The 12,162-nt window shown below is 41.9% G+C and overlaps 1 pseudogene; it reads left to right on the plus strand.

Annotated features, from left to right (window-relative positions):
• The first annotated feature begins 724 nt into the window (after positions 1 to 724).
• Positions 725 to 1,854, plus strand: LOC142436656 (cytochrome c oxidase assembly protein COX11, mitochondrial-like; annotated as a pseudogene).
• Positions 1,855 to 12,162: the final 10,308 nt, after the last annotated feature.

Below are 12,162 nucleotides of genomic sequence, written 5' to 3' on the forward strand. Positions count from 1 at the left end.
AAGCCTAACTAAGACTCGAGGACTTAGAGTCAGAATGGAGGTGCCCACTTCTACAACTGCATGAGCAGTTCTCTTTATCTCTCTATGCAGCTCTGGTTTTGTTCTTCTAGTGACCTTATCCTTACATAGATGTTGAATGTTATCACATTGGATTTATCATTCAGTTTAGAAATGGCAAGATTTAGAGTCACTGAGTTTTACAATAAATACCGTGACATGCTCCTCCATTTATTTCTGTTATATTTCATTTACTACAATAATATTTTAAATTTTATATGGGGTTTTAAATATTTATATTGTATAATCTCTTATACCTTTCATTTTATGAAGCACATAATCTTGCTTTTTATTTTCCAAAAACCATTTTTGGGTGTGATAATGCAGATATCGTATAATTCCATAGCTCAATCACATCAAGACATATTGTACATTTGCTACCACAGTCAGTTTCAAAATATTTTCTTACTTCCTAAACTCTTTAATATCAACCCCATCTTACTCTGTCTGTCTCCCATAGCCCCACCCCACCATATCCTATTTTACTTGCTGTGTCTATAGGTGCATCAATCCCAGGTTTCATATTCTGAGAAAAACAGAAAAGATAATAATATAAATTCAGTAGGGTTACCACCAATGACAAAATACATCTGAGTAGAGTATACCCAATATGAAACAGAGGGAGAGAGAGAGAATGTTGAAAACCAGATCAGGTCTGGCTCATGGCATGGAGGAACTTGGAGCTGTGTGCCGGGCGCTGGGGTCACGCTGCGTTGCTGACCAGAGGCTAGAGCCCCTCCTCTGCCCATGGCGGAGTGGCACCCAAGCTCCTGACAGGGGACTGAGGCGGCTAGGGACGTCGGGGCTCCGGAGCCAGGCACTGGGCCTGCTTTTGCAGCCGCCTCAGGGGCCAAAGAGCACGAACCCGTTCATGCGCGCGCAGGAGGAGGCCTGGCGGCGCCGCAACAAGACTGTCCTCACATACGTGACCTCGGTCGCCATGGCCATGCTGGGGGCGTCCTACGCAGCGGTGCCCCTTTATCGGCTCTATTGCCAGACTACTGGACTTGGAGGGTCAGCTGTAGCTGGTCATGGATCTAACCAGATTGAAAACATGGTGCCTGTTAAGGATCGCATTATTAAAGTAACCTTTTTTTTCTTTTTTAAACATTTTATTAGGGGCTCATACAACTCTTATCACAATCCATACATATACATACATCAGTTGTATAAAGCACATCTGTACATTCTTTTCCCTAATCATTTTCTTTTTTTTCTCCTCTTTTCTTTTTTTACATTTTATTAGGGGCTCATACAACTTTGTCACAATCCATACATATACATACATCAATTGTATAAAGCACATCTGCACATTCCCTGCCCCAATCATTCTCAAAGCATTTGCTCTCCACTTAAGCCCTTTGCATCAGGTCCTCTTTTTTTCCCCCGCTCCCTCCCCGTTCCCCCCTCCCTCTAAAGTAACCTTTAATGCGGATGTGCATGCAAGTCTCCAGTGGAACTTTAGACCTCAGCAAACGGAAATATATGTAATGCCAGGAGAGACGGCACTGGCATTTTACAAAGCTAAGAACCCGACTGACAAGCCAGTCATCGGGATTTCTACATACAATCTTGTACCATTTGAAGCTGGACAGTATTTCAATAGAATACAGTGCTTCTGTTTTGAAGAACAAAGGCTTAATCCACAAGAGGAAGTAGACATGCCAGGGTTTTTCTACATTGATCCTGAATTTGCTGAAGATCCAAGAATGGTGAATATTGATCTCATCACTCTTTCTTATACTTTTTGTTGGAGCTAAAGATGGCCATAAATTGCCAGTTCCAGGCTATCATTGAAGTCAGCAACTAAATCTGCGTCCCATTTGTGATTTTTGAGAAATCATGTGTCTGACTTCTCAGAGATGAAATATTTCTACTATGTTGTATTTAATTATTGTGTACTGGTGATGGTTCAGCTTGCTTCCTTCCATGCCTGGACATCTTAACCACATTTAAAATCGAGAAAACAGGTTTAGCTTTTACCATAAGGAATCCACTTAAAGAGTGCCTACTTAAGAGTGACTGCCACCAAACTCTTAAGAGCTTGATAGTAGTAAGTAACTGTTTAGCTTTAAATATAAATATAAATATAAATATATATAAAGAGAGAGAGAGACTTAATGGTACGGCTTAATTCATTAGATTGCTTCCAAATTTTGGCCCTTCATACTTGTATCATTTGAACACTTGATGTTTATTTTTGGCTGTGCACCAGACTCTGAACAGGTTGATTATTAAATCTCTCAAACCAGTGGTGTTACCTGCCTTCAGTGTGAATAGTCATTATTGTTAGTCCTTAACATGAAAGAGGTGTGTTACTTGCTCAAAGATTGCATGTTTTCTTCAAATTCTTATTTGTTTTACTTTTAAGATCTAGGACTGCTTTATATTGATTGTACCATGTAAATAATTAGGTTGCAATTGTGGTACCATGAAATCTCTCTATATATATGATTAACTATGATAGTTACAAGTCCTTCAATGTTAAAATATGTGTGGGGTTGTATACATATACTGATATCGAAAGTCTACCTGTAAACAAACTCTAAAGACACATTAAATTATTTTAATAGTTAAGAAAAAAAACCAGATCAGACCCAACATGTATCAGTAGGGGGGTTAACTGAAAAAGTTTTAACCATTCAAGCCAGGTTTATCATTTTGTTCTACTATAATCATCTCTCCAATGCAATCTGATTAGTAACCAGGTGATTCCCATCCCTCTATTATGGACAGAGGGTAATCACCTGAGGTTTATTGCCTCGGTAGATCTCATAAATGTATCTTGCCTTTAAACATGTATCTTCCATTCTTTCTAAAGTTTAGAATAGTGTTATCATCTATTTCCTTTGAATCTGGTGACCCTAGAAAGGGACAATGCTATTTCTACTTTATCCTTTCTTTATTCTGTGAACACAATGATATCCCATCAAGATAATGAGGGGTTTATTGCTCATTCCTCAGATATATTAATGTATTTCCTTAACACTTGGAAACTTGACTTGTATTCACGCTAAAAGCTGCTCAGGTCTCATTCAAAATCACTAAATTTTAATGATATACCATGAAGTGTGACAATTTTATTTTACCTCACTTTCCCTAGATATATTATCATTTATTTTCTTAATATATTGAAAGCTGGTGTGTATTATTGTTAAAAGCTGTTCTCATCTCATTTAAAATCACTAAAGTAAGCTTTAATTGTATCAGATGAATTGTGATGATTTTATTTGTATAAAGCCTTTATTATTTATTGGTTCCACATTTTTCTGCTTACTGATAACTATTTAGCTTTTCTTTTATAATTGTGATTTGTGTTTATTGAATTTCTGGGGTCAGGCATGGATAAAAATCCAACTGCACTCTCCAAAACGCTCTGTGCCATCAGACACACACTGGGAAGTGGCCCACTGAAAGGGTAGTGGCAGCTCCCAGACTTCTGTGAAGCAGCAGGGGCCCAGAAATGCCAAACCCCACTGTCCTGCTGGGCAGAGTCCTGGGTGTGGTGTCTGAGAGGAGTGCTTGGGGGCTGTCTGCTCAGGAATGATGTCTCTGTCCACTTCCATAGGTGAATCCTCATTGATGCTGAGAGACAGCGGCATGGAGTCTGAACCCTGCCATTCCCGGCTTTTGCTCAAGGATCCTCCAGATGCCCACCCCAGTAAATCCCCTAGTTATACTGCCAATCTCTTACTGAATCTGTTCTAGACCACGTGGTACACAGGGTGGAAGCTCTTGTCAGTTTTTCCCTGTGATCTGTTATCTCAGGCACAGAGAGAAGAATCAACTCTGAAGGTGCTGACCTAAACTGGGAACAAGAAGAGAATGTATAATTAGGAAAATATAAAATATTGGAAATAGGACTTCATTTTTAAGCCTCATCCTGGAAAGAATACAAAAACACATATAATCAGATTTTCAGTGGTTTATTTTTGTTGTTTTGTTGTCTGGTTGCATACTGTTGCTTTGTTTTCCTCTGTCTTGTTTTCGTGCATGTTAGTGTCTCCACAGGTCTGTCTGAATAGGACAGGCTGGATGAACTATCTGTAGGGAAAAAAACTGGACCGACAGTTCTGGGGGGACTTTGGGTGGGGGGATAGGGGGGTAAGGAAGTAGTGTTAACAAACACAGGGACAAGGGAACAACATGGGACCCCAAATGGTAGAGAGGGGGGAATGGCAGGCCTGGTGGGGAATGATCAAGGGTAAGGTTGTGTAGACAAGAGGTATACTCTAGCCCAGGTGGCAACGAGGCATGGTAGTAGGGCAGGAGGAAAGTCAAGGGAGATGGAGGAAAGAGCTAGGAGTCAAAGGGCATTTATGGAGGTCTAGACAAAGACATGTACATGCAAATATATATAGGAGGATGGGGAAATAGATCGATGTGTCTATATTTATAGGTAAAGCCCTGTCTATTAAACAACTCTTCCCCCCTCCTTGCTCTGCTGTGTCTCTACACGTGAAGTCATGACACCTGACTGGTCTGCACTCTTCTGAACGTTCTCTGTCAAACAGAGTCTCTCTTCAGAATCTTGCATTTCTCGCAGAGTTAAAACCTTGTCTTGTCTGGGGACCAACTTTTCTAGTTGGCAACTTCTTCCCTGAAACACGGTGGCACTTGACTCACTTGACTTACCCTGAGGTTTTCCTTAGCAATCAGGCACTGGATGAAGTGATGGTGTTGCTTGTAAGAGCGGTGGGGTTTGTGATGATCTTGGCCAAGGTGGGGAAAGACCTGGCTGATGAACATTAGTAGGGAGTCAATGCCAACTGCAGACATCCTGCCAGAGGCCTCAGGGCATATGTACATTAATGAAATACAGGGACAAGAGTGAAGGGCAGTCTCTGGTCGAGCTTACCGCTGCCTGTCCTTAGTATCTGTTGGACATTGCAACAATTCACAGAGCCCAGAAACATGAGGAAATCTACTCAAGGGAGGAGTGGGTGGAAAAAGGCACTGGATGGCATCATGGAAGAGGTGGATATTTGTGGGATAACCAATCCCCAACTCCTTGGGACAGATCTAGTATTAATTCTTCTAAAACATTTATTTACCACATATGAAAATGACCAAGGACATTGAGAAGGTTGATTAAATGGCGTCAGTGTATAAAAAAGTAATGTGTTTGGAGAGTGTGGGGTAATGAGGACACTGTGGGGTGAACCTGATGGTTTCAAAGAACTCTATACTGCCCAACCTCTGATGCACAGGATATATGGGAGCCTCAGTCAGGGCAGGAGCAATGAAGGGCTGGAGGGGAAGAATACTTGGCTCAGAAATGCTGGGCTGTCCTTTGACCATTCACAGACACCTCCTAGAAAACGTGCTCTCTCATTCAAAACTAACACAGAGATGAGTTCAAAAGAAGAATTGCCCTATGATGGCCTCAGAAGAAACAAAGGAGACTCTATTTATAAGCACAGGGCTTCCTCCTATGCAAATCATTCTTCAGGCAGTAGGTTAAAATCCCAGCCTTGGGCACTGAAGGCTATCAGTTCTCTTCTGACAGGGCTGTGGGTCCCTTGGGAAAGTACAACTGTAGGCTAAAGATGCTTGTATTACAATTAAATAAAACTATTTAATATGCACCTATAAAATTCTGACACGTGGATTTTTAAATGTTTGTGAGGGGTGGGGACAATTTGCAATCAAAACGCAAGGCAAACAGTGGACAAGATGTTTGCTCAAGTGAAGCACCTCTCCTTACTCTGCACAAGGTAGCACAATGCTCCAGGCCCTCAAATGTGTCCTCCGAAAACCATCACTTGTTTAGTCCTGATTCCCAGCCAGTGTCTGAGGATGTCCAGGGCATTAAGACAAGCCAGGTTTTGAGATACACAGGACAGCTCCGATGCACAACTATGGCTTGAGGACACTGTGATGTGATTGCTAGTTCATGCTGGACTGTGCTGACTTTATGGAAATCCCAGCCACCCTTTCCTCTCAAAACCCTTACTGGACACAGATTTGCATCATAGCTGAGAGATCCCTCATCTTTGCCTTGTCCCCTCTGTGTGTATCTGACTCCATTTGTGTCCTTCTGCACTTTAGAAATGGGAGCCCGTTTCCTCACCTTACAATGCAAAATTTATAATTGAGCAGTTGATACAAACCCTGACATCGTGAAAATCTCCAATGGAAGCTGTAAGATGGAGAGGAAGCCAGTTCTTAACTCCCCTCCACACTGTCTGCCAGACTGAGTCCTGTGAATCAGAGTCCTGAGCAATCCCTGAAGTCCATACCTCCCTTTAGGGAGGTTTGTGTACAGATTCTTACACATTCCCTTTTCCGTGTCTCCATTACTGAACTAGATTGAGGCTGTCCATTTGAAAATAAAAAATGTTCTTGGCTTTTCTCTGGTGACTGTCAATCAGGAATTCACAGTGTGTAGGTAGGCTATGGAATAACTATTACTTCAGGCCCTTCATGGAATTGGCTGATGACATCCATGCCATCACTGCTGGGGAGGGGTCCACAGGTTGGACTGCAGAATCTCAGAAGGGCCCTAGTCTGCCTCAAGTCTCCCAGAGCCACCAGCTGCATTGGACCATGCAAACACAAAGACATCCTGATCAGGAAAACCATCACACATGGTTTCACTCTCTTGTTCAACACCTTTTCTGTTCACTTTTAATATTGCCACAAGGGCATCTTAGGTCAGCAAAAATTCCACTGTGACTTATGTATAATCTTAGCTTTCCAGTAAATGGGGAGAACTGGACATCCTATGGGGTGTGTCCTCTCTCCTAGAGTTGAATACCTTTGCTAGTCTGGTTTTCATCAGCAGAATAACGTGTCATTTTGTGTGTAATTTACTATGAAAGTAGCTGACGGCAGAAATAGTGTCCTGGAGGAAGTAGCTGGCAACTAAATCTGTGGGAAAATATGATTTATTATTATCACATTTAACTGTAGTGTTAAGTCACACAAGAAACCAATAGAAACAGAGGACACCATATGATTCCCCCCCACCCCCCAGAATATAGGCCCTCTCATCTATAATATACAAATACCAAGATGTAGAAGTTAAAGACTCCAAAACAGGAAGTTATGGTCTCATGTGGTAAACTATAGCAACTGTGGGGGAAACAGATGAGGTAAAAACAGAAGAAGGTCGATCCTGGAAAGAGAGCAGAAATTTCTCCTGGACCCATATTGCCCCTGAGGGAGAAACGTGGATGTTTGTAAGGCCACACCTCAGACCTAGGTTCACAATGTTTCCCTAAGAATGACAGAACTTCAGTTAATTACCTCTAGCTTTAGCGGAGCTCCAGACAAAACTTACACTCATCAAACACAAGAGTGCTGGAATCCACCTGAGGGTGCTAAAAAGGTAAGTGCAGAGTTGTTTTCTCCCTTGTCAGACCAATGCCAAGAGAGAAAGAAAATCAACAGCACATCAGTAGAGGCTGGAAGACCTTGGCGTCCAGAAAGTAGAGAACCTCAACAATGATAGTCCTGAATTGAACCTCTAATTCCATTCCCTCCTCTGATCTTGGTTTTACCATTTGAAATCATGTGATCATACCTTGAAACTCATGAATTTAGAATAGCAATCAGCTGTGCCTCCCACGTTGGAGATTTTAAGCTTTAAATTCAACACAGTAGTTTGGTTCCTTTGAGAACACCATCACAGGAGACTCTATGAAACTGAAGTAACGCTGGGACACTGCTGAATGTCAGAAGCCCTTGCCATTTCCCAATTCCTGCTATATGACAACATGCCCAAATTTGAGTGGAGCCTCCTTTGTAGGTGTTTTTTGTTTTGTTTTTGCTTCATTGTTTTGTGTGCGTGTGTAATTGTCTAGTTACACTCATGTCTATGTCCTAATGTGCTTTGTGGTCTCTCTGGTACTTTTTTGGCATGTATAGCATTCTATTGTGTGCATGTATCAACGTTTCTATAATTTGAATAAGTGATTGTCATGAAACCTTACAAAGTGATGGAAGAATATACTGTGAAATTTTCAGTCAATAATGTTGGCACTTAATAGTGACCTTTTCCCAGTCTCCTATTTCCCCTGAGTCTGATTGGAAAGTATTTATCTGAGCGTCATGAGAACTCTGATGCAGGGACACCTGACAGAGTCATTTCCTGCCCTTAAGGGACAGACTGTTTGTTGCTGTAAGACAGACTATATTCTCCCATTACAATATACTATTTAAATTCACAGATACCAGAAGTAGGCACAGAACTAATATTCTTAAATTAGAGAGAGATTCCCTAGGGAAACAGATTTAGCAGAATCCGCAGATCCCCACAGGAAACCAGCCTTGAAGCTCCAGCTGCACCTGCTCCTGGGTCTGAGCCCTGTGCTCTGTGGGTCCTGAGCGCCCCCTGGAGACCACTGTCCTCTGTGCAGGGAAAATTTGTGTATGGCCTCTCACTGATTTGCGCCCATTGGGTGTCTCTTGCACAGTAATACATGGACGTGTCCTCAGCATTCAGGCTGTCCATTTGAAGATAGAGTGTGTTCTTGGAGTTGTCTCTGGAGATGGTGCATTGACCCTTCCACCACTATTAATACCCGAGACCCACTGCAGGCCCTTTCCTTGAGCCTGGCGGACCCAATTCATGCCATCCTTTTTGATGTTGAATCCAGAGGTTACACAGGAGATTTTCAGAGACCTCCCAGGCTTTCTCATATCGCCCCCAGACTCCACCAGCTGCACCTCACACTGACCACCTGCAAACAGACCCACATACAAACTAAATCACTCACCATCACACACACACACACACACACACACACACAGTACGGTACACCACAATTACCATGTGAAATAGCCAAAATGAAAGCCAGTGTTGCTGCAAAATTCATGATGTGTCCTCTGGACAAGCTCCTGTCACGAAATGGTAACAGCAGAGACCCGGAAACTGGAATGTCCTCTGAGATCTCAAACATCAGGGGCTGTGGCTGGTTTATCAGCAGGCAGAGAGCTGCATTTGCATCTTCCCTGATATTTAGAAGCGATTGTGTAGAGATTATGGGCAACTCTTCTCCCTCAGACTCAGAGAAACACAAGCATTCTCAGGAAAATAGAGCTCTTAAACAGGTTCTGTACCAAGTATTTCTTTGTTGCACATTATTATATTTTTTAAGAATGTAACTTTCAAGTTATAAGCTTTATATGGCAGACACAACAGCCTTTGCCATCTGAGAGGTCACAGTGCATCCCCTCTCGTTCCCCTCAACCGCTGGATAGGCATGATGACAGTGAGCAGCTCTATGATCCGTTTCTTATGTGGGGACATTATTAGATTCTTTTTCGCCTTTCACTGTCCATAAAATCTGTGGAATGGTGTCTCTTCTCTGATTTCTGATCTGGGAGATTCCAGCCGCCTTTCTTTTATCATGAGCATTAAAACTGGGTATTTATCACTTTAATTCGTCTTCTCTGTTTTTGTTTAATTGGGTTATTTGCTGTGCGCCTTCTGTGTTGTTAGGTGAGTTTTTAATATTTATTAGTTTCTACCCACCTACGCCTGCCCTGCTAACCTGAGTTCTCTCTCTGATTCTCTCCCACATGAGTGGACAGCTGTGCCCTCAGTGTGATTGAGCTCAGATGCAAGATAACTGATTTGTGGGTATTCTTCTGGAGTTCGAGTACCAGTTCCATAGGGATGGGAGGCTGTTTTCTGCTACTAGAATATATTGCTCACAACTACTCCAACCTCTTCTGCAGGTTTTGGCAGCTCCAGCTCTGGCATTCAGCAGTCACCAGAGATAGCAAAGTTTACGTTGAGAATCTGAGGGATTCATCAATCCTAGGCCCAAATCTTGGACAACTAGGAAGAGGGAAAATAATTACTGATGACAAGTAATGGAAACCTTATTATGTCAACCCATTTTGGGAATCTGGAAACTATCAGAAAGAAGTAACCACTTGGCAGAAGAATCTCCACAGGTAATTCATGACTACGGACAAGGTTTGTGGATCCTAGAGGACCCTGTCCATGATGTAATGTTTTCCACTAGGTTTGAGATTTTACCTGGAAATTGATGAGATGTTCTGCATTTTGGAAGCCCCAAGAATGAAGTAGAGACAATCCAATTCTTCTCAGAAACTGAGAAGAGAAAGTCTGACCCCCATCATCTTCTTTGTGATAACACCAATCCCAACCTCACTGTCATTAAGGTGATTTCGAATCACAGTGACTCTATAAGACAGAGTATATTTTCACATTGAAAAACACACTCAGCCAAACGAAGTGTGAAACAAGTTAGCGACACCACTCTAGCTGAGAAAAAAGACAGGAGCAGCATGAAAGTGAAAGGGTCTGCTTTACTTGAATCAGGCAAGAACTAAACCAGAACATTCCTGAAGGAAAGCTCCTGGGGGAAAAAAGGTGGGAGTGGTTTACAGATTTAGCCAAGGAAACAAACAAGTAACTGGGGTGTTCCAACATGCTGTGGCACCATCTCATATCCTAAGGGGAGGTTCCTTGGTCAAGCTGTGGAGTTTACATTGCCACACAAAGTTAAGCATGTTGGGGTATGGCCTCAAACAGAATGTCCAATGTTCTTAATTGTTCTTACACTGTAGTAAGATTCTCCTTAGTTATTATAATCACAACAAATATAATCTTGGAACAAAAATTAGTTATCGAAGATAACTTTTTCAATCCCTTGGTGTGTACTATATTTTGCTCAAATAAATAGTAAGTTTATTAATATTTATTATTTGTTTTATTTCTTTTTAGGAACTTGATAGTGATTGGTAGACATCGATGGTCATGAAATGTACATATTACATTTACTTTTCTATTCTTCCTTTCAAAGATAAGCAAGAGCTTTCAGTAAATATCAAAGACTTTATTGAAGGAAGAAAACAATCTAGGAATGGACAATAATAATTGTAAAGAATCACAAAGTCCCACAATGAAAGACAATTTTCAGAGTTTAAATGCAGAAGGATCCTGCAACATAAAAGAAAATTTCAATCCTTTGAGCTTTATTTCACTTGGTTCAAACAGACAAGGCAATATCAAGGCCACTTATAAAGACTGAGTCATGTAACACTTTTTTTGTTTTGCTTTGACTTGAGCTATTGGGAGAGAGAGTGAATTCTCTTCCTGGCAGCTTGTTGTGAGAGGAGCTGGAAGGAAGGCGGGTGTCTGGAGTCTTCATGAAGTATGCTGACTTTTCAAAGTCAGTTCAAAATAAACAGTAATCATAAACAACAACAAAATTGGAATCTGGCCAGCATCGTTTGGTCTTCTTTACATTGAATCCTAATACATAATGACCTCTGCAATCCTTGATCATCATCAGCAAGTGTTTCAAGTCCTCACTTTCAGCAAGCAAGATTGTGTTATCTTCATATCACAGGTTGTTCATAAGCCATAAGTCATAAGCCTTTTTCCAGGCCTGATGCCATATTCTTCTTCATACCAGTAACTAACTGGTATCAGGTCTGGGATCCATGAGCAGTTTGTTAATGCCACAGCACCACTGCTCCCCCAGGAAGTTTCTATAAAGCTGTTTCTTGAATCAAGTTGAATGCAGGCAACTGAATCAAGTTAGAAAGCAAGCAAAGATCATGGCTACTTCTTAGGAAGAAATTCTAGTAACATTGGGAATGGCCTTAATGAGGAAAAGGCCAGGACATTTGAGCTGATTTTTTTTTTCCTATATGACAACGCACCTGCTCAATCTTCAAGAGCATCAAGGGCTGAACTCTGAGAATTTCATGAAGAAACCTTACGTCATATGCTGTATAGTGCTGCGGTTGATCAGAAGTTACACAGTGGGCCACTCCAGAGAAACTCTTACTGGTATGATACATCAGTGCTCCCATGTGGGGAGATGTCGCCCTGTCGTGCCAGTGGCCTGTGTTATTGGTTTCACGAACTGGGAGACAGCAGACACTCTGTTCTCTGGTGCTGAGTTGAGAGATGCTCTGAGACTCCTGCTCTGCAGCTGCATCAGGCTGAGGGTTTCTGCCCCTCTCAGGAAGGAGTTTCTCTCACTGTGTCTCTTGCACAGTAATACATGGCCGTGTCTGAGTCCTTCAGGCTGCTCCACTGCAGGTACATGGTGCTGATGCAGTTTTCTGTGGAGATGGTGACTTTTCCTTGGAAGGATGGGTTGTACCTGGTAT

Source organism: Tenrec ecaudatus, unplaced genomic scaffold, assembly GCF_050624435.1.
Source record: "Tenrec ecaudatus isolate mTenEca1 unplaced genomic scaffold, mTenEca1.hap1 Scaffold_534, whole genome shotgun sequence".
Classification (NCBI taxonomy): Eukaryota; Metazoa; Chordata; class Mammalia; order Afrosoricida; family Tenrecidae; genus Tenrec; species Tenrec ecaudatus.